Source organism: Trachurus japonicus, chromosome 11 (genome assembly GCF_045865225.1).
Source record: "Trachurus japonicus isolate A0001 chromosome 11, Traja_1.0".
Classification (NCBI taxonomy): Eukaryota; Metazoa; Chordata; class Actinopteri; order Carangiformes; family Carangidae; genus Trachurus; species Trachurus japonicus.
Window position 1 is genome coordinate 8605397 of NC_140917.1, and position 21819 is coordinate 8627215.

General features: G+C 39.6%; 4 pseudogenes across 3 annotated transcripts; all 4 read left to right on the forward strand.

The window, feature by feature from the left end:
* Window positions 1–1878: 1878 nt before the first annotated feature.
* Window positions 1879–2391, forward strand: LOC146978148 (Ig kappa-b4 chain C region pseudogene; annotated as a pseudogene). Its single transcript, XR_015037016.1, has 2 exons — window positions 1879–1882; window positions 2005–2391. The product of XR_015037016.1 is annotated as an Ig kappa-b4 chain C region pseudogene (transcript).
* A 4678-nt stretch (window positions 2392–7069) lies between these two features.
* Window positions 7070–7689, forward strand: LOC146978149 (Ig kappa-b4 chain C region pseudogene; annotated as a pseudogene). Its single transcript, XR_015036997.1, has 2 exons — window positions 7070–7073; window positions 7201–7689. The product of XR_015036997.1 is annotated as an Ig kappa-b4 chain C region pseudogene (transcript).
* A 7084-nt stretch (window positions 7690–14773) lies between these two features.
* Window positions 14774–15194, forward strand: LOC146978150 (Ig kappa-b4 chain C region pseudogene; annotated as a pseudogene).
* Window positions 15195–19471: 4277 nt separating this feature from the next.
* On the forward strand, window positions 19472–20679 carry LOC146978151 (Ig kappa-b4 chain C region pseudogene; annotated as a pseudogene). The gene is made up of 2 exons (XR_015037053.1): window positions 19472–19503; window positions 20187–20679. The product of XR_015037053.1 is annotated as an Ig kappa-b4 chain C region pseudogene (transcript).
* The last annotated feature ends 1140 nt before the right edge of the window (window positions 20680–21819 follow it).

Sequence of the window (21819 nt, forward strand, 5' to 3'; positions counted from 1 at the left end):
AGCACTGGAGCATGGTGCTGCTGATGCAAAGTGGCTCTCTATGGAAATGCTCTGACTGACTCCAACAGGGACTGGGATCAATCAATCAATCAATCAATCAGTTGATGAGTATATTGATCAGGAAGTGCTTTTTTTAATGCTGTTTAGGTTTTATCTGCTTGAGCTTCTTTAATTCCGATTATATTTTCTCATGTCTTAAAACATTTTTGAAAGTGTAGATTTTTCTTAAAATTAACAAATATTAAAAATTGACGATACTTATTGTCCTTTTTGTACTGTGTTGTTGTCATTTCTCACATCAGCTGCCAAAACGTTACAAACAAACTAATTATGGTGAGTTTGTTTGTTTGAGAGTCAGAGAGCCGTGTCTCCACAGTGAGAGGTTTTTGTACGACGGCTCAATGAATTTGTATCACTGTGGCTCACGTTCGGTGGAGGAACCAGACTGGATATTGGAAGTAAGTGAATATTTCTTTAACATAATTTGTGAAATCCTAAAATGGCAAAGAAAAGTTCATACTTGGCTTTTTGTGATTTTTTGAAAAGTGAAAACATTTCAGTTTTAGGATCCAAAAATGTTCATTCTTTTAAACAAAAAATCTGATGACTTCAAATTTTGCAACATAAAAAGTATAAACGATAAAGAAACAGATAAAAAACATTTTTGTTAAAGTTTCATGATAAATTCTTGTAGATAAGAGTAGTTCAGTGTGACAGAGTCAGAGAGCCGTGTCTCTACAGTGAGAGGTTTTTGTACGACGGCTCAATGACTTTGTATCACTGTGGTGGACTTTTGGTGGAGGAACCAGACTGGATGTTGGAAGTAAGTTAATATTTCATAGTTGTATTCATGATTTTTTTCTGAATTTTTATTTCTTAGATGTTAAAATGACAAAAACAAATCATAATCTGTGTTGCTGGTGTTTGTTTTTTAACATTGAAATTGCCCGTTTTTAGAATCCAACAATTATTCCTTTTAGATAAATTCAGATAAGTGCAAATTTTGCAAAATAAAGACGATATTTTTTTTTAAAAAGTGAAAATTATAGTTATTTTATAAAAATGTAGAGATTAAGTTAAGTGTATCAGAGTCAGAGAGCCCTGTCTCTACAGTGAGAGGTTTTTGTACGAAGGCTCAATGACTTTGTATCACTGTGGTGGACTTTTGGTGGAGGAACCAGACTCGATATTGGAAGTAAGTTTCTGCAGAAATACTAAAAACATATTTCTGTGACTTTTTTATTTTAAATTAAGTCTTTATAGAGGTGATTTTGTTTTATTTTATTTTATTTATTTCTCCTTTTTAATCATGGCCTTATAGGGCTTTTTTGTCTTCTCTCATGCCTTTCATGATTGAATTGAAGTTGAACTGTAAGGTGAAACGTCATTTGTCATCTAATATACTGTCAAAAAAATCATAAAATTCAAACTGGTCAAACATAATTTGTCATCTAATATATATTCCCAAAAAAATATAAATTTCAAACTTACCTTACAATCTGTCAAAAGTAAATTGTGATTCATTTTCTGTAGATGAGTAGGCTATTTCATATTTTAAAAACCTGTGATACTTTATATTTTGTGATTCACTGTTTCCAATGTTGTTTGAAATCATTTTAGGAGTTTGGTCAGTGAGAAGTATTTTCCACTTGGGGAACATTTGATGGTTGTCAGATTATTTGGTAAATCTGTTTGTGTTACACCTGAAAACCAACTTTCGTAAACTGAAGATTTTATACATACTAAAGAAAATGTATAAATATTTCCCAATGAGCTTTTTGTATTTTTTAGAGTAGTTTGATATGTTTCAGGTCAAACTGTATGATGATTGTCTCTGTGCTGATGTGCATGAGAGGCTTCTTGAAGGGAAGTGAAACAATGTGTGAGTGAGTGAAGCAGAAAAACATCTGACAGAAACTCCTTAAAGGACAAACCAGCTCTCACACAGTAAAGGTGTCCAAGTGGCTGCTGTTGCACTGACAGTTTATGGTCTGTGTCTCCTAGGTGATACCCGTCCCACCCTGACGGTGCTGCCCCCCTCCAGTGAGGAGCTGCAGCAGCAGGGGAAGGCCACGCTCATGTGCCTGGCCAACAAGGGCTTCCCCTCAGACTGGAGTCTGGTCTGGAAGGTGGACGGCAGCAGCAGCAGCAGCTGGGAGAGCAGGAGCCCCGGGGTGCTGGGGAAGGACGGCCTCTACAGCTGGAGCAGCACCCTGAGGCTCCCTGCAGACCAGTGGAGGAAGCTGGGCTCTGTGACCTGTGAGGCCACCCAGGGCTCCCAGACTCTGGTCTCAGAGACACTGAGGAGAGACCAGTGTCCCCAGTCCTGAGCTGACTCACTGGGACTCTACTACTGGTTTTACTCTGTTCTCTCTAACACTCTCTTTTTCTTTCATTATCATGTTCTGTCTTTCTCTCCGATGTGTTTGACAGTTTTCTATCATGTAATTTCACTATTTCCAGAAAATAAAGATCTGTTCATCAAATAAATTTTGATTCAGTCTTTGGTTTGTCATAAGATGATGATTCTTTGTCAGTGATATGAAATAACACTTGATCAATCCCTCCACTGATTTATATACACAAAACATAAAAAAAAAAAACATTCACACCCACAAACGACTTTTTTTCTCATACGTTTAATATTTTTCTATTAATAAATTGGTAGCCTTGAATGGCAAATTGGACTAGTCTGTGTTGTTTGACAAACAGAAATGTAATATGTCTCTGTATCTTTTGGGGATATAAAGTCAAGTATCATCAGCGTAGAGTGATATTCACTGAGTATGCACTCACTCTGCAGCTCTCCTTTGTTTCTCTTTATGACAGATGATATAGTTCAACTGTGCTTTTTTCTTCAATATTTCATGTGGGAAAATTAGACATTTGAACTGTAATGCCATCTGAAAAAAAATCCTTCATTTGATGGATATTGGGAGTTCAATTTGAAATGAATCTTTTGTTATAACATTGTTTTTACAATAAATTAAGTAAGTTTAGATTTATTTGACTTTTTCTTCACAATGTATTATATTGACTGACACCTATGTGTTTGTTAAAATATGAAATGAAATGTTAACAAAGAAGCCATTTGATTATACAGTACTGGTTTGATAAAATTACATTCAATTGTAAATTTAGTGAATAGAATACTTATTTGAGGAAAATCTTTTTAAAACATGAGAATATGTTGAAGTCAAACCACGTTTTAGTTTCAGTGCAGTTGTGTAGTCAGATCAGTTCCTCTGCAGCTGAGGGAGGTTTTTGTACAACGTTGTATCACTGTGTGAACGGGGAACTCTCATCCTGCTGACAGTAATAAACTCCTGCATCTTCAGCCTGAACTCCACTGATGGTCAGAGTGAAGTCAGTGTTGCTGGATTTACTTCCACTGAAACGTTCAGGGACTCCAGAGTAACGGTATAAATCAGGAGTTTAGGAGCTTCTCCAGGTTTCTGAAGGTACCACTGTAGGTCAGCACTAACACTTGAACTGGCTTTACACCTGAGAGAAACAGTCTGACCTAGAACAACAGACTGAGCTCCAGGAGTCTGAGTCAGGATGATTTCACCTGATGAACCTGAAAAACATGAACAGGAGGAGAAGAGTTATTGAGACAAATCCATCTTGGAGAAAGATCAACATCCAAATAGAAGAGGATCATTTCTTGAACATGGAGAATAGATGGAAGAAGGTCAATGCTGCTGGTTTCAGTGTTTCTCCATCATAGCAGAACATCATTGTGGTGAACCTGGTTCCATCCTGAAGCAAAGTTTTCAGCAGAGAGTCTCACCCTGAACAAGGAGCCCCAGGGTGGCCAGCAGTAGAGTCACAGACATCATCATTGAGCTGCTGTGGTGTCAGTGGCTGTGAAAGGCCTGGACACACACTGATCAACACTGGCCTCTTAACGGCTGGGAGCAGAGAGGAAGGACACATATGCAAACACACAGAGTCACTCAACTGGAGCTGTCCTCAACACATCATGCTGTGTCCTCCTCACTGCTGGAACAATTCACTCAACTCAATCATTCTCATTGATTAAAACTCTGGATATGGTTTCATATAAGAAATTTTAAAGTGCAGCCACTGATACTGTTGACTTATATATAAACAGCACATGTCCCTCTTATTTTCTCTCACAGTGTTAATCAGTCATCACTATTACACTTTTTTTTTTCTAACTTGGTAAATGTTCATCTGCTATAACCAAATTTACTCCTGGGGTTCCACAAGGCGCCATGTTTAGTCCCTTCTAGTTTAAATTTTATTTGTTGCTATGATCCATTTTCCTACCAGTAATACATATTTGATCAGAGCATCTCAGACATTAGATACCAAAGTTCCTCCTGAAACTGTTTATCAGCGAATTGTGTTCAAAGTTCAGTTTAATCCTCTGGCAACACTTTTGAATGTGTCATGTACAGTTTGTGTTGTGTTTCAGACACATTATGTTTAGAGAAAACACTTGTGACATTGCAGATGTGAGGCTTCAGTGTGCAGAGACTTTAACATAGTCTGTGGACATTGATGTTTCCTTAATATTGAATCAGATGGATGTGTGGACGTCAGTGGAGCTGACTGTGCTTGATGTAGTTGTGATGTTAATGGTCTGATTGGGCTTCTTCACTGGAACTGTGTGTGTGTCCTCAGTGAACTGTATCAGTCTCTGCAGTATCTTCCAGCTGCAGCAGTCAGTTCAGTTTCTGTTCACTTTGACTGAGGGAGGTTTTTGTACGACGCGTTTTCACTGTGTGAACCTCCATGGACTGTTGTGTTCACTCTGACAGTAGTAAACTGCTGCATCTTCAGCCTGGACTCCACTGATGCTCAGAGTGAAGTCAGAGTTTGATCCACTGCCTGTGAAACGATCTGGAATCCCTGATGCTCAAGTGGAAGCACAGTAGATGAGGAGTTTAGGTTTTTCTCCATCTCTCTGTTGGTACCAGGCTAAACGGTTGTTGCTGTAAACAGTTTGACTGACTCTACATCTGATGGTGACTGAGCCTCCTACAGCAGATCTCACTGCTCCAGGCTGAGTCACTGTGACCTGACCTCTGGACTCTGAGGACACAGAGACAGAAAGATAAAACAGAGTCATGGTTTTGTGGGCTTCATTTCAGAGGGACAGATGTTGATAGAGGAGTTGGATTCTCTGGACTTTACCTGTGAAGCAGCAGCAGAGGAGAGTCCAGATGAGGACGGAGACCAAAGTCATGTTTTTGATGAGGAGGATTTCTGTGTCTTGTGTTGTCATGAAGGACAGCTGTCAGTCATCCAGTCTTCAACTCTCAGGACTATAAACTCTCCCAGAGCACTGGAGCATGGTGCTGCTGATGCAAAGTGGCTCTATGGAAATGCACTGACTGACTCCACCAGGGACTGGGATCAATCTGATCATCCTGATTATCAATGGTTCAGTCAATTGATTAGTATATTGATCAGGAAGTGCTTTTTTAATGCTGTTTAGGTTTAATCTGCCTGATTATATTTTCTCATGTTTTAAAACATTTTTGAAAAGTGTAGATTTTTCTTAAAATGAACAAATATTAAAAATTGACGATACATATTCTCCTTTTTATACTGTGTTGTTGTCATTTCTCACCTCAGCTGCCAAAACGTTACAAACAGACTAATTCTGGTGAGTTTGTTTGTTTCAGAGTCAGAGAGCCGTGTCTCCACAGTGAGAGGTTTTTGTGCGACGACTCAATGACTTTGTATCACTGTGGTACACGTTCGGTGGAGGAACCAGACTGGATATTGGAAGTAAGTGAATATTTCATAGTTTTTTGCAATTTAAGTTTAATTTGTTAAATCCTAAAATGGGAAAGAAAAGCACATACTTTGCTTTTCGTGATTTTTTGAAAACTGAAAAATTTCAGTTTTAGGATCCAAAAATATTTATTCTTTTTTAAAAAAAAAATCTTATGCCTTCAAATATTGCAACATAAAGACAATAAATGATAGGGGAACGTTTATGTTAAAGTTTAATGATAAAATCTTGTAGATAAGAGTAGTTCAGTGTGACAGAGTCAGAGAGCCGTGTCTCTACAGTGAGAGGTTTTTGTACGACGGCTCAATGACTTTGTATCACTGTGGTACACGTTCGGTGGAGGAACCAGACTGGAATTTGGAAGTAAGTGAATATTTCTTCAATATAATTTGTTAAATCCTAAAATGGCAAAGAAAAGCACAAACTTGGCTTTTTGTGATTTTTTTGAAAAGTGAAAAAATTTCAGTTTTAGTATCCAAAAATATTTATTCTACAAAAAAAAATCTGAGGACTTCAAATTTTTCAACATAAAAAGGATAAACGATAAAGAAACAGATACAAAACATTTTTATTAAAGTTTCATGATAAATTCTTGTAGATATGAGTAGTTAAGTGTATCAGAGTCAGAGAGCCGTGTCTCCACAGTGAGAGGTTTTTGTACGACGGCTCAATGACTTTGTATCACTGTGGTGGACTTTTGGTGGAGGAACCGGACTGGATGTTGGAAGTAAATTTCTGCAAAAATACTAAAAAGATTTTAGTTTTTTTTAGTTTTTAGTGTTACATATTTTATTTCATTAACTATATTTTTCATATTTGTGTTTTTATTTCTCCTTCTTAATCATGGAGTTAAATGTAGGGCCTCTTTTCTGAAGTTTTCTTGTCGCATGCCTGCCATGATTGAATTGAAGTTAAACTGCAGAAATGGTCAAACATCATTTGTTTTTTAATATGTTGTATATTTAATATATTGTTTAGTAGTAGTAGTAATAGTAGTAGTAGTACTAGTTTTTAAAATCCATTGATACCTGCGATTCACTGTTTCCATTTTTCTTTTGAGTCATTTTAAGAGTTTATTCAATGAGAATTATTTTCCATTCGAGGAACATTTGATCATTGTCAGATTATTTGATGAATCTGTTTGTGTTGCACCTGAGAACCAAACCAAAATGTATGATTGTTTCCTAAATGACCTTCATGTATTTCTAGTGTAGCTTGATATGTTTCAGGTCAAACTGTATGATGATTGTCTCTGTGCTGATGTGCATGAGAGGCTTCTTGAAGGGAAGTGAAACAATGTGTGAGTGACTGGTGGAGCAGAAAAACATCTTGACAGAAACTCCTTAAAGGACAAAACCAGCTCTCACACAGTAAAGGTGTCCAAGTGGCTGCTGTTGGATTGACAGTTTATGGTCTGTGTCTCCTAGGTGATACCCGTCCCACCCTGACGGTGCTGCCCCCCTCCAGTGAGGAGCTGCAGCAGCAGGGGAAGGCCACGCTCATGTGCCTGGCCAACAAGGGCTTCCCCTCAGACTGGAGTCTGGTCTGGAAGGTGGACGGCAGCAGCAGCAGCAGCTGGGAGGAGAGCAGGAGCCCCGTGGTGCTGGGGAAGGACGGCCTCTACAGCTGGAGCAGCACCCTGAGGCTCCCTGCAGACCAGTGGAGGAAGCTGGGCTCTGTGACCTGTGAGGCCACCCAGGGCTCCCAGACTCTGGTCTCAGAGACACTGAGGAGAGACCAGTGTCCCCAGTCCTGAGCTGACTCACTGGGACTCTACTACTGGTTTTACTCTGTTCTCTCTAACACTCTCTCTCTCGTTCTTTCATTACCATGTTCTGTCTTTCTCTCTGATGTGTTTGACAGTTTTCTATCATGTAATTTCACTATTTCCAGAAAATAAAGATCTGTTCATCAAATTAATTTTGATTCTGTGTTTGGTTTTTATAACATCATATGTGACCTGATCCAGCAAAATGAGTCGCAGTGACCCAAATTTCAAAATTGAGATTTTGGTATCAACAGAAAGAGGAGAAAATAAGCTTTAAAATGATACCCTAGTCAAAGTCATACATTGGATAGTTTTTAAGATATGGCAATTTTAATTATGGTCTTCCACTCACTGCTTTCGATTGAAAACCTGAGAAAATTGCGTTCAAACAATTTAGAACGTCTCTGGTTTAAAGCCTTCCGTGAATCTGGCGTCTGTTCAGTACCATGTGATTACACGTACCTTGTAGAGGCACCGTTCAGTGACCCTCGGAAAGCAGAGTGTAGCTATTCAGATGCTGTTTACAGCTCGTCTCTATCATAAACGGTTCAGAAGATATTTCATGTTTTGTAAAACATCTGCAAGCGTTAGCATGCTACTACGTTCGGTTTAGCATCGATGCTACGCTTGGTTTAGCATCGCTGCTACCGCTCAGCTTAGCATCTGGTCCCGTACTCATAGACTGTAAAAGTACTACGTGATTACACATGGCTACCCTTGTTGTCATAAATGCACCGTTCAAGGACCCTCGGAAAGCGGAGAATCTCACGATTCAGATGCAGTTTACAGCTCGTCTCTATCAGTTTCAGAAGTTATTTAGCCTAATGTTGTGCTCCTCTCTAGAGGGTTAAAAGTTGTCCTAAGTCAACTTTAATCGTCATTCACGTGCCTTTCCTCAATTATCTGGACTATGAAACTTTGGGAGATTGTTTTTGAATGTAATTTCTTTGAAATTAGCAAAAAAAAGTTTTTTTGAATTTTTATTGATTTTCCACGTTATCAGCTGATTATCTAAAAATAGAACGTTGCGACTTCCGACTCATTTTGCCAGAGCGGGTCACATATGATGATGATTCTTTGTCAGTGATATGAAATAACACTTGATCAATTCCTCCACTGATTTATATACACAAAACATTAAAAAAAACATTCACATTAGAACCCACAAATGACTTTTTTTCATACGTTTAATATTCAGTCAATAAATTGGTAGCCTTGAATGGCAAATTGGACTAGTAAACTTCTGTGTTATTTGACAAACAGAAATGTAATATGTCTCTGTATTTTTGGGGATACACAAATATAAAGTCAGGTATCATCAGCATAGAGTGATATCCGCTAAGTATGCACTCACTCTGCAGCTCTCATTTGTTTCTCTTTATGACAGATGATATAATTCAACTGTGCTTTTTTCTGAAATATTTCATGTGGGAAAATTAGACATTTTAACTGTAATGCCATCTGAAAAAACAAAATCCTTCATTTGATGGATATTTGGAGTTCAACATAACATTGGTTTTGCAAAAAGTTAAGTAAGTTTAGGTTTATTTGACTTGCTCTTCACAATATTGTATTGGTTGACACCTACTTAATGTGTTTGATAAAATATGAATTGGAAATCTTAACAACTCAAAATGAGCCATTTGATTAAACAGTTCGGGTTTGATATATTTGAGGAAATTATTTTTAATACTATGTTGAAGTCAAATCATGTTTTAGTTTCAGTGCAGCTGTTGAGTCAGATCAGTTCCTCTGCAGCTGAGGGAGGTTTTTGTACGACGTTGTATCACTGTGTGAACGGGAAGTTGTAATCCTGTTGACAGTAATAAACTCCTGTGTCTTCAGTCTGAACTCCACTGATGGTCAGAGAGTAATCAGGGTCAGACCCAAGTCCACTAAAACGATTTGAAACTCCAGACTGACGGGTCCCAGCATCATAGATCAGAAGTTTAGGACGTTCTGCAGGTTTCTGAAGGTACCATTGTATATTGTTACCAACATTTGAACTGACTTTACATCTGAGAGAAACAGTCTGTCCTAGAACAACAGACTGAGCTGCAGGAGTCTGAGTCAGGATGATTTCTCCTGATGAACCTGAAAAACATCAACAAAAGGAGAAGAATTATTGAGACAAATCCATCTTGGAGAAAGATCATCATCCAAACAGAAGAGGATCATTTCTTGAACATGGAGAATAGATGGAAGAAGGTCAATGCTGCTGGTTTCAGTGTTTCTCCATCATAGCAGAACATCATTGTGGTGAACCTGGTTCCATCCTGAAGCAAAGTTTTCAGCAGAGAGTCTCACCCTGAACAAGGAGCCCCAGGGTGGCCAGCAGTAGAGTCACAGACATCATCATTGAGCTGCTGTGGTGTCAGTGGCTGTGAAAGGCCTGGACACACACTGATCAACACTGGCCTCTTAACGGCTGGGAGCAGAGAGGAAGGACACATATGCAAACACACAGAGTCACTCAACTGGAGCTGTCCTCAACACATCATGCTATTGTTTCATGAATGCTTATGTCTGAATTAGTACAATATATGACATTTCAGAAGGCCCAAACCTGGGTTTTTCAGGATTTCTAATATTTATTCCATTAATGTCATTGATTCATTGATAATCAGGATGATCAGATTGATCCCAGTCCCTGTTGGAGTCAGTTAGAGCATTTCCATAGAGTCACTTTGCATCAGCAGCACCATGCTCCAGTGCTCTGGGAGAGTTTATAGTCCTGAGAGTTGAAGACTGGATGACTGACAGCTGTCCTTCATGACAACACAAGACACAGAAATCCTCCTCATCAAAAACATGACTTTGGTCTCCGTCCTCATCTGGACTCTCCTCTGCTGCTGCTTCACAGGTAAAGTCCAGAGAATCCAACTCCTCTATCAACATCTGTCCCTCTGAAATGAAGCCCACAAAACCATGACTCTGTTTTATCTTTCTGTCTCTGTGTCCTCAGAGTCCAGAGGTCAGGTCACAGTGACTCAGCCTGGAGTAGTCAGCACTTCTGTAGGAGGCTCAGTCACCATCACCTGTAAAACCAGTCAGAATGTTAATGTTTACAACTATTTAGCCTGGTACCAACAGAGAGATGGAGAAAAACCTAAACTCCTCATTTATCTTGCAACCACTCGAGCATCAGCGATTCCAGATCGTTTTATAGGCAGTGGATCAAACTCTGACTTCGCTCTGATCATCAGTGGAGTCCAGGCTGAAGATGCAGCAGTTTACTACTGTCAGAGTGAACACAACATCAACAGTCAGTATGTGTTCACACAGTGAAAAAGCGTTGTACAAAAACCTCCCTCAGTCAAAGTGAACAGAAACTGAACCGACTGCTGCAGCTGGAAGATACTGCAGAGACTGATACAGTTCACTGAGGACACACACACACACACACACACCCACACTACTAAATGTCTATTATTGATAAAATATGATCATTTTATTCTGTGATGTCCATCAATGCCTTCTCTGCTGAAATCAGTAAAAACAATAAACAATATGAAACATTATGTAGATCATAGAAATATGATGCAATATGATGTCTACTGAACCTTTATTCTGAAATTAATAAAGTCGGAGACCAGTGTTGAAGTATATTTGGTAACTCACAGTATACCAACACAATGGCAAAGACACCATGCCCACAATGGAATAATAACTACAGACCAGTTGCGATAACGTCACTCGTCATCAAATCTTTTGAACGTATTATGCTTGGAGAACTTGGTACACAGGTCCAACATCTTTTTGATCCCTATCAATTTGCATATAGGGATGTACTGGAGTAGTACTGGAGATGCCTTAAGTACCATGTCCCATCTCATACTGACACACTTAGAGACACTAAAACCTTTGCTAGATCAGTTTTTATGGATTTTAGTTCAGCTACAATATGATTCTGCCTCAAATCCTTTTAACAAAGCTACAACAGATGGAGGTGAATCCCTACTTGGTTAAATTGTATCAGGCCTTTCTTACAGACAGGACACAACAGGTCAAGGTTAATTCAACACTTTCTACAGGAGTTTCCCAAGGCTGTGTCAGCTCGCCTCTCCTTTTCACATTGTATACAAATGAATGCAGGAACCACTACACATAATTATATTAACATGTTTTCTGTCTTTTAACAAGGGACACAGACACTACGGTCTCTCAGTCAGAGATAGAGAGAGTAGTGTTATCGTGTGGTATTTATGGATTATCACTGGGCAATATTATGTATGTTACTGTGTGAGTAGAGGTGTCTGAGTGAGGAAGGATCTCATGAATGGGCAGGTGGGTGTGTGTTTGTAAATGTGAGTGTGGTTGGGACAGCAGAGGAATGAGGTAAGTGTGAGGTGGCGTGTGTGTGATGTAGTAGGGGACATCCCATTTTACGTATTTGTGCTTGACTATATGTTTTTCATTGTTCGTGACAGGAAATATGTATTTATTGTCTGTATCTGTATCTTTCTCTCCTAATTGCCCAAGACAAATTTCTCCACTCTAGGAGACAATAAAGGCTAATCTTATCTCATCTTATAAAATGTATGAAATTATTTGTGTGTGTGTGTGTGTGTGTGTGTGTGTGTGTGTGTGTGTGTGTGTGTGTGTGTCCTCAGTGAACTGTATCAGTCTCTGCAGTATCTTCCAGCTGCAGCAGTCAGTTCAGTTTCTGTTCACTTTGACTGAGGGAGGTTTTTGTACGACGCTTTTTCACTGTGTGAACACGTGCTTACTGTTGATGTAATGTTGACTCGTACAGTAGTAAACTGCTGCATCTTCAGCCTGGACTCCACTGATGCTCAGAGTGAAGTCAGAGTTTGATCCACTGCCTGTAAAACGACCTGGAATCCCTGATGCTCGAGTGGAAGTGTAGTAAATGAGGAGTTTGGGTTTTTCTCCATCTCTCTGTTGGTACCAGGATAAATGGCTGCTGTAAATATTCTGACTGGTTCTACAGTTGATGGTGACTGAACCTCCTACAGCAGAGCTCACTGCTCCAGGCTGAGTCACTGTGACCTGACCTCTGGACTCTGAGGACACAGAGACAGAAAGATAAAACAGAGTCATGGTTTTGTGGGCTTCATTTCAGAGGGACAGATGTTGATAGAGGAGTTGGATTCTCTGGACTTTACCTGTGAAGCAGCAGCAGAGGAGAGTCCAGATGAGGACGGAGACCAAAGTCATGTTTTTGATGAGGAGGATTTCTGTGTCTTGTGTTGTCATGAAGGACAGCTGTCAGTCATCCAGTCTTCAACTCTCAGGACTATAAACTCTCCCAGAGCACTGGAGCATGGTGCTGCTGATGCAAAGTGGCTCTATGGAAATGCACTGACTGACTCCACCAGGGACTGGGATCAGTCTCATCACGCTGATTATCAATGGATCAATAACTTCATCAGAGTATTGATCAGAAAGTGCTAATTCTTATTTTTAATGCTTCTTAGGTTCTATGTGTTTGCACTACTTTTATTCTTAATATATTTTCCCATATCTTAAAACAGTTTTGTAAAATGTGGATTTTTTTTCATTAAAGGGACTACGAGGGGTTTCGGAAAGCAAAGTGTATTCACATTACATTTTCCATGAGCCTCAGTGCGCTAGGTGAAATTCTTGGACCGGCGCAAGACGGACGAAAGCGAAAACATTTGCCAAGAATGTTTTCATTAATCAAGAATGAAAGTCGGAGGTTCGAAGACGATCAGATACCGTCGTAGTTCCGACCATAAATGGCGATCCGCCAGCGTTATTCCCTTGACCCGCCAGGCAGTGTCCAGGAAACCGAAAGTAGAAAATGCTGGGCAACTTGACCACTAAATAATAATATCAAAATAATTATGAAGACAAAAAAATATATTTATCGAAAATAGACCCATTAACAAGTGTGAGTGATGTAGAGTATTCCACATTAATATGAGACTCTTTTATAACCAAAACCAAAACTCCTCAGGGTCTCTTTAAATTTAACAGATATTAAAATTTTACAATTATACTGTGTTGTTGTAATTTGTCACATCAGCTGCCAAAACATTACAAACAGACTAATTCTGGTGAGTTTGTTTGTTTCAGAGTCAGAGAGCCGTGTCTCTACAGTGAGAGGTTTTTGTACGACGGCTCAATGACTTTGTATCACTGTGGTGGACTTTTGGTGGAGGAACCAGACTGGATATTGGAAGTAAGTTAATATTTCATAGTTCTATTCATGACTTTTCTCTTAATTTTTATTTCTAAGATGTTAAAATGACAAAAACTAATTATAATCTGTGTTGCTAGTGTTTGTTTTTTTAACATTAAAAATGCCAGTTTTTAGAGTCCAACAATTATTCCTTTTGGATAAAGTGCAAATTTTGCAATATAAAGACGATAATTTAAAAAAAGTGAAAGTTATAGTTATATTATAAAAACTTACAGATTAAGTTCATTGTATCAGAGTCAGAGAGCCGTGTCTCTACAGTGAGAGGTTTTTGTATGATGGCTCAATGACTTTGTATCACTGTGGTGGACTTTTGGTGGAGGAACCAGACTGGATGTTGGAAGTAAGTTTCTGCAGAAATACTAAAAACATATTTATGTGACATTTTCTTTAATTAAGTCTCTATATAAATGGCTTTGTTATATTTATTTATTTTTATTTCTTCTTAGGGCTTTTTGGTCAAGGAAGTATTCTTCTCTCATGCCTTTCATGATTGAATTGAAGTTGAACTGTTCAAATGGTCAAACGTCATTTGTCATCTAATATACTGTCAAAAAAATCATAAAATTCAAACTGGTCAAACGTAATTTGTCGTCTAATATATTGTAAAAAATATATAAATTTCAAACTTACCTTACAATCTGTCAAAGGTAAATTGTGATTCATTTTCTGTAGATGAGTATTCAATATTTTAAAAACCTGTGATACCTTATATTTTGTGATTCACTGTTTCCAATGTTGTTTGAAATCATTTTGGGAGTTTGGTCAGTGAGAAGTATTTTCCACTTTGATGGTTGTCAGATTATTTGATAAATCTGTTTGTGTTACAGCAGAAATTAAACTTTCGTAAAGTGAAGATTTTATACATTACTTACCAAAACGTATAAATGATTCCCAATGAGCTTTTTGTATTTTTAGAGTAGTTTGATATGTTTCAGGTCAAACTGTATGATGATTGTCTCTGTGCTGATGTGCATGAGAGGCTTCTTGAAGGGAAGTGAAACAATGTGTGAGTGAGTGACTGGTGGAGCAGAAAAACATCTGACAGAAACTCCTTAAAGGACAAAACCAGCTCTCACACAGTAAAGGTGTCCAAGTGGCTGCTGTTGGATTGACAGTTTATGGTCTGTGTCTCCTAGGTGATACCCGTCCCACCCTGACGGTGCTGCCCCCCTCCAGTGAGGAGCTGCAGCAGCAGGGGAAGGCCACGCTCATGTGCCTGGCCAACAAGGGCTTCCCCTCAGACTGGAGTCTGGTCTGGAAGGTGGACGGCAGCAGCAGCAGCAGCTGGGAGGAGAGCAGGAGCCCCGTGGTGCTGGGGAAGGACGGCCTCTACAGCTGGAGCAGCACCCTGAGGCTCCCTGCAGACCAGTGGAGGAAGCTGGGCTCTGTGACCTGTGAGGCCACCCAGGGCTCCCAGACTCTGGTCTCAGAGACACTGAGGAGAGACCAGTGTCCTTAGTCCTGAGCTGACTCACTGGGACTGTACTATTGGTTTTACTCTGTTCTCTCTAACACTCTCTCTCGTTCTTTCATCGTCATGTTCTGTCTTTCTCTCTGATGTGATTGACAGTTTTCTTTCATGTAATTTCAATATTTCCAGAAAATAAAGATCTGTTCATCAAATTTTGATTCAGTCTTTGGTTTTTATAACATCATAAGATGATGATTCTTTGTCAGTGCTATGAAATAACACTTCATCGATCCCTCCATACACCAAACATAAAAGCAGAAGTAAGTGATATATTTGTGTTAATAGAAGTCTTAAATAGTTATATCTTCCGACAGCAATCACTTACATAGAGTGTTTGGACCGAAACACGGGTCTGTCAGTCACTCTGCTCTGCTCTGAGCCGAGGAGAAAACATTTATCGTATCCTACAGTTTTTATCCAATGAGGAGAGAGAACGGCATGCAGGGCTGTGTGTGCAGCCAAGGGACGCCGTGAATGTGGCGACGTAGGGACGAGGACTGTTATGGTGTGTTCAAGGAAACTCGTATTTTTCCGACCATGAAGTGGTACCAGTTCGATCTGGTACGAGTTCACCGGTCGGAAGTTACGAGTGGCCGTTATAGTGACTTACACCGGTAAAACAGGTCGGAAAAACACGAGTGGGTTGCCTGGAACGCTACAAAGTCGTAAGTTGTGACTTGAAGCTGTAATTTACGATTTCAAAAGCCTGCCTGGAACGCAGCATTAGCGAAAACGACCAGACCACTTACTTCTGCTTTAAAAAACCATTCACATTTAGAACCTACAAATGACTTTTTCTTCATACGTTTAATATTTTTCAATAATACACTGGTAGCCATGATTGGTAAATTTGACTAGTCAACTTCTCTGTTGTTTGACTGACAGAAATTTAATATATTTTGGGGACACACAAATATAAAGTCAAGTATCATCCGCATAGAGTAATATTTAGTCTGCACTTTCCTAGCTCTCCCTTTGTTTCTCTTTATGACAGGGCCATGATAAAGTTCAACTCTGCTATTTTCTTCAATATTTTATGAAAATTAGACATTTTTACTGTAATGCCATCTGTACAAAAAGTATTTAATTTGATGGATATTTGGAGTAAAATTTGGAAGTTCTTATGTCTTGAATATTTAGTTGTAACATTGTTTTTGCAATAAATTCATTTAGTTTGGATTTAGTTGACTTTTTCTTATTGCATTGATTGACCTACTGAATGTGTTTGATAAAAAAAATAATTGGAAATCTTATCAAATCAAAAAGAGACATTTGATTAAACATTACTGATTTGATCAAATTACCTCATAGTGAAAATTTAGTGATGTTTACAACGTTAGAATATGTTGAAGTTTTTAGTTTCAGTGCAGCTGTTAAGTCAGATCAGTTCCTCTGCAGCTGAGGGAGGTTTTTGTACGACGTTGTATCACTGTGTGAACGGGAAGGTTTCATCCTGTTGACAGTAATAAACTCCTGCGTCTTCAGCCTGAACTCCACTGATGGTCAGAGTGAAGTCAATACCTCTAGATTTACTTCCACTAAAACGTTCTGGGACTCCAGAGTAACGGGTTACATCATTATAGATCAGGAGTTTAGTCGTTTCTCCAGGTTTATGGAGGTACCAGTGGATGTCGTCCTCAAGGTATGTACTGGATTTACATAAGAGAGAAACAGTCTGACCTAGAACAACAGACTGAGCTCCAGGAGTCTGAGTCAGGATGATTTCTCCTGATGAACCTGAAAAACATCAACAAGAGGAGAAGAGTTATTGAGACAAATCCATCTTGGAGAAACATCAACATCCAAACAGAAGAGGATCATTTCTTTAACATGGAGAATAGATGGAAGAAGGTCAATGCTGCTGGTTTCAGTGTTTCTCCATCATAGCAGAACATCATTGTGGTGAACCTGGTTCCATCCTGAAGCAAAGTTTTCAGCAGAGAGTCTCACCCTGAACAAGGAGCCCCAGGGTGGCCAGCAGTAGAGTCACAGACATCATCATTGAGCTGCTGTGGTGTCAGTGGCTGTGAAAGGCCTGGACACACACTGATCAACACTGGCCTCTTAACGGCTGGGAGCAGAGAGGAAGGACACATATGCAAACACACAGAGTCACTCAACTGGAGCTGTCCTCAACACATCATGCTGTGTCCTCCTCACTGCTGGAACAACTGACTCATTCAATCATCCTCACTGATTAAAACTCTGGATATGATTTCATATAAGAAATTTTAAAGGGCAGCCACTGATACTGTTGGCTTATATATAAACAGCACATGTCCCTCTTATTTTGTCTCACAGTGTTAATCAGTCATCACCATTACACCTTTTTTTTCTAACTTGCTTAATGTTCATCTGCTATAACTAAATTTACTTTAGGCGTTCCACAAGGCGCCATCCTTGGTCCCCTCTAGTTTATATTTTATTTGTTGCTATGATTCATTTTCCAGCAGTAATAAATATTCGATCAGAAAGTCTCAGACATTAGATATCAAAGTTCCTCCTGAAACTGTTTATCAGCGAATTGTGTTCAAAGTTCAATTTAATCCTCTGGCTACACTTTTGAATGTGTCATGTACAGTTTATGTTGTGTTTCAGACACATTATGTTAATGACAAAGCCAGTGTTTCTGCCACAGAAAACACTTGTGACATTGCAGATGTGAGGCTTCAGTGTGCAGAGACTTTAACATAGTCTGTGGACATTGATATTTCCTTAATATTGAATCAGATGGATGTATGGACGTCAGTGGAGCTAACTGTGCTTGATGTAGTTGTGATATTAATGGTCTGATTGGGCTTTTTCACTGGAACTATGTGTGTATGCTCAGTGAACTGTGTCAGTCTCTGCAGTATCTTCCAGCTGCAGCAGTCAGTTCAGTTTCTGTTCTGTTTGACTGAGGGAGGTTTTTGTACGACGCTTTTTCACTGTGTGAACCTCCATGGACTGTCGTGTAAACTCTGACAGTAGTAAACTGCTGCATCTTCAGCCTGGACTCCACTGATGCTCAGAGTGAAGTCAGAGTTTGATCCACTGCCTGTAAAACGACCTGGAATCCCTGATGCTCGAGTGGAAGCGTAGTAGATGAGGAGTTTAGGTTGTTCTCCATCTCTCTGTTGGTACCAGGCTAAACGGTTGTTGCCATGAACATTCTGACTGACTCTACATCTGATGGTGACTGAGCCTCCTACAGCAGAGCTCACTGCTCCAGGCTGAGTCAGTGTGACCTGACCTCTGGACTCTGAGGACACAGAGACAGAAAGATAAAACAGAGTCATGGTTTTGTGGGCTTCATTTCAGAGGGACAGATGTTGATAGAGGAGTTGGATTCTCTGGACTTTACCTGTGAAGCAGCAGCAGAGGAGAGTCCAGATGAGGACGGAGACCAAAGTCATGTTTTTGATGAGGAGGATTTCTGTGTCTTGTGTTGTCATGAAGGACAGCTGTCAGTCATCCAGTCTTCAACTCTCAGGACTATAAACTCTCCCAGAGCACTGGAGCATGGTGCTGCTGATGCAAAGTGGCTCTCTATGTAAATGCTCTGACTGACTCCACCAGGGACTGGGATCAGTCTGATCATCCTGATTATCAATGGTTCAGTCAATTGATTAGTATATTGATCAGGAAGTGCTTTTTTAATGCTGTTTAGGTTTTATCTGCTTGAGTTTCTTTAATTCAGATTATACAGTATTTTCTCATGTCTTAAAACATTTTTGAAATTGTAGATTTTTCTTAAAATGAACAAATATTAAAAATTGACTATACGTATTTTCCTTTTTATACTGTGTTGTTGTCATTTCTCACATCAGCTGCCAAAACGTTATAAACAGACTAATTCTGGTGAGTTTGTTTGTTTCAGAGTCAGAGAGCCGTGTCTCCACAGTGAGAGGTTTTTGTACGACGGCTCAATGACTTTGTATCACTGTGGCTCACGTTCGGTGGAGGAACCAGACTGGATATTGGAAGTAAGTGAATATTTCTTGATGGCAAAGAAAAGTACATACTTGGCTTTTTGTGATTTTTTGAGTGAAAAAATTTCAGCTTTAGGATCCAAAAATATTCATTCTTTTTTTTTAAAAATCTGATGACAAATGTTGCAACATAAAGAGGATAAACGATAAAGAAACAGATACAAAACATTTATGTTAAAGTTTCATGATAAAATCTTGTAGATAAGAGTAGTTCAGTGTGACAGAGTCAGAGAGCCGTGTTTCTACAGTGAGAGGTTTTTGTACGACGGCTCAATGACTTTGTATCACTGTGGTGGACTTTTGGTGGAGGAACCAGACTGGAGCTTGGAAGTAAGTTTCTGCAAAAATACTAAAACGATTTTTTTCTTTTTTTAGTTTTTAGCATATAAAATCTTTTATTTTATTAACTATATTTTTCATATTTGTGATTTTATTTCTCCTTCTTAATCGTGGAGTTAAACGTAGGGCCTTTCTTGTCGCATGCCTGCCATGATTGAATTGAAGTTGAACTGCAGAAATGGTCAAACATAATTTGTTTTTTAATATATCGTATATTTAATTTATTGTTTCATAGTAATAGTATTAGTTTTTAAAATCCTTTTGAAACCTGTGATTCACTGTTTCCATTGTTCATTTAAATAATTTTAAGAGTTTGTTCAATGAGGAGTATTTTCCACTCAAGGAACATTTGATCGTTGTCAGATTATTTGATAAATGTTTGTGTTGCACCTGATAATCAAACTCACGGAAAATGTATGATTGTTTCCTAAATGAGCTTCATGTATTTCTAGAATAGTTTGATATGTTTCAGGTCAAACTGTATGATGATTGTCTCTGTGCTGATGTGCATGAGAGGCTTCTTGAAGGGAAGTGAAACAATGTGTGAGTGAGTGACTGGTGGAGCAGAAAAAACATCTGACAGAAACTCCTTAAAGGACAAAACCAGCTCTCACATAGTAAAGGTGTCCAAGTGGCTGCTGTTGGATTGACAGTTTATGGTCTGTGTCTCCTAGGTGATACCCGTCCCACCCTGACGGTGCTGCCCCCCTCCAGTGAGGAGCTGCAGCAGCAGGGGAAGGCCACGCTCATGTGCCTGGCCAACAAGGGCTTCCCCTCAGACTGGAGTCTGGTCTGGAAGGTGGACGGCAGCAGCAGCAGCAGCTGGGAGGAGAGCAGGAGCCCCGTGGTGCTGGGGAAGGACGGCCTCTACAGCTGGAGCAGCACCCTGAGGCTCCCTGAAGACCAGTGGAGGAAGCTGGGCTCTGTGACCTGTGAGGCCACCCAGGGCTCCCAGACTCTGGTCTCAGAGACACTGAGGAGAGACCAGTGTCCTTAGTCCTGAGCTGACTCACTGGGACTCTACTACTGGTTTTACTCTGTTCTCTCTAACACTCTCTGTCTTTCTTTCATTATCATGTTCTGTCTTTCTCTCTGATGTGTTTGACAGTTTTCTTTCATGTTTGTAATTTCACTATTTCCAGAAAATAAAGATCTGTTCATCAAATAAATTTTGATTCAGTCTTTGGTTTGTCATAAGATGATGATTCTTTGTCAGTGATATAAAATAACACTTGATCAATCCCTCCACTGATTTACATACAGAAAACATTAAAAAAAAAAAACATTCACATTCACACCCACAAACGACTTTTTTTTCTAATAGGTTTAATATTTTTCTATTAATAAATTGGTAGCCTTGAGTGGCAAATTGGACTAGTCAACTTCTGTGTTGTTTGACAAACAGAAATGTAATGTCTCTGGGCCCTAGTCTCGTAGACCAGGTGAAGTCTAACATCAGCGCAGCTTCGCCACGCCAACGGGGTGTGGCCCAGGTCCATTTCGCAAGATTGGTGGGCCGCGCAGTCAGACTTAGACCAGCGCAGCCCCTCCCCTCGTCCCTCCCACCGGCGCAAACGGCAAAGAGGGAGGAGAGAGGGCGGGAGGGAGACAGGAGGAGGAGAGAAAGGCGTGGAGTGGGTTTGACACAGCCGAGTCAGATCTTCACCAATCAAAGGAGCTCCTCTCCTCACCTTTAACTGCGCGGCGGGTGATGCGCGCTGCAAGTTTGTCATTTTATACTTGGACATGGACGGAGGAAACAGCGACGCCAGAGGCCGAACCTCTCCCAGGAGGAAACAGCTGTTTTGGTCCGGAGGTCCGAGCTCAGAGTGACCAATAATGAGTTTACTAATATACTTAACCAGGATTGATCTGATACACTGAGAACCCCGGGCGCATGACGTCTGTCCGACTACCCATTTCTCCGACTCCGACCATACATTTCTTTATTTTTGCGTCATCAGTCCGACCTCCCACTTCTCCGACTTAAGTAGCCCTAATATGGGATCAAATAAGGGTCATAAAGATTCTGTACTTGTACAATGATGTTCAAATGTGTAATAAAGTCTTGTGGTTGTAAAAATATTTTGTGCCCGTGTAAAAACACTTTGTGCGTGTGTAACACAGTTTTGAAGGTGTATAAAAGATTATGTGCAAGTGTAACAAAGTTTTGAAGTTGTAAAAAGATTTTGTGCATGTGTAACAAAGTTTTGAAGTTGTAAAACGATTTTGTGCATGTGTAACAAAGTTTTGAAGTTGTAAAAATAGTTTGTGCATGTGTAAAACATATTTGTATCTGTGGGAATA